This window comes from Dermacentor variabilis, chromosome 11 (assembly GCF_050947875.1).
Source record: "Dermacentor variabilis isolate Ectoservices chromosome 11, ASM5094787v1, whole genome shotgun sequence".
NCBI classification, from domain to species: Eukaryota; Metazoa; Arthropoda; class Arachnida; order Ixodida; family Ixodidae; genus Dermacentor; species Dermacentor variabilis.
In genome coordinates, this window is record NC_134578.1 from 127,273,882 (window position 1) to 127,275,425 (window position 1,544).

The following is a 1,544-nucleotide window of genomic DNA, read 5'->3' on the forward strand; positions in this document are numbered from 1 at the left end:
AAACCGTTACAAGAAGAAGGATGCACTCCACTTGACGCCGGGAGCGCTAGTTCGACGATTGTACGTTTTGACCCTCGAGGAAGCGCCGCCAACCCGCCTTTTCTATAATACGATAAGATTCAGAGCGACCGCGACCACTTGTCTTTGTCACTGCCTCGGGCACAGTTCTTTTTTTTTTTAAACTCAGATACTCAGGCGCGCCCGTGTTCACGCGCACCTGCTCTCTCCGATAAGCAGGGAAGCTCGGTTGGGGTGGTGTCGGCCCTTGCGCATGCGCTGCTGAGCTCGTCGCTTCGGCGGCCAGTCGACGCTGGCGCGGTACTGGTAATCAACTTCGACGTGCATGGTGAAACGTCGCTTTGTATTGCCGCTGTAGACTGGCAATGCAATGTGTTTGCGAGCGATTGGAGAAATGAAAGAGCGGGCACTGTCATGCCCTTCTAGAGCAGCGGAAATGTTCCTCCAAGCACTAGGTTTGAAAATTTGCGCCTACGAACATGAACGAAACAATGAAAACGGTCTGTAGCTGCCTTCGCTTCATAAAATTCCCGTACGAAGAAATTTGCATGCGCAAATGACAGCGCAAAAGAGAGAAACCATGTAAAGAAGAATGGCTGCCTTTCGCGTGATCTCCCGCATGAAACCTAATGGGATAGACTAATTTTAGCCGTTCATTTTGATTTGCCGAATGTAAGCCGGAACACTTTCTACACGCGGTCTTAAGATTTGAATGGCAATCAAAGACAACCTTTTTTTTATTTCTGTTTGTTCTATCTGGAACCAAACTAATTAAGAACGCCATTTCAATCTTAGATTCGATTAGATATCGTGACTGGTATGCTGAAAAATCACGCCTTGCGTCACGTCACCCCTTGTATGAACATGCTGTTAACCTTCGTGATCGCGGCATTAAAAATCGCCAGTTCCCGAACTTTAATCGCGCCGATGATGCTGGATTCTTATTGTAATGATTAGATAGAAAGCGCTTGTTCTACGGCTAGCTTTAAGGAAAAGAAAAACATCATTCAGGAATGGATACCTCAAAACAACCGAAAAATGTGCAGGCTACAATGAGAGTACTAAGAATACTGAAAAAGATGAAATCTAAACATGCTGCAAGGAGCCAACAAATGCAATTGAACCAACGAACTGAAGTGAAATTATTTCATCAGGACACGCCCCGAAAAAACGCGGCCACTTTCAATGATCACTTGAAATCTGATTCCTTTTTCTTTTTTTCTACAACGGATACTAATTATATTCCCAATGGCGGATGTGAAAATTTCGGAGCGCGGCATTTTCGAAACCTCATGGCCTCGGACGCTTTCTCTCATGTTTAAGTATTTTGGTGGTGGCGTATTGGTGCAGATGGAGAAAATTTTTGCGCACATAATTTATAAACGTGTGGTTCATTTTCTTGAAAAACACAAAGGGCTGACAAACGACCAACCAGCACACAATTAAATTGGTATTACGCACGATTTCGCAGCCGCAGTAACAAAAGGGTCGTAACAAACGGTTTCACGTCTCTCAAAATGAAAAAA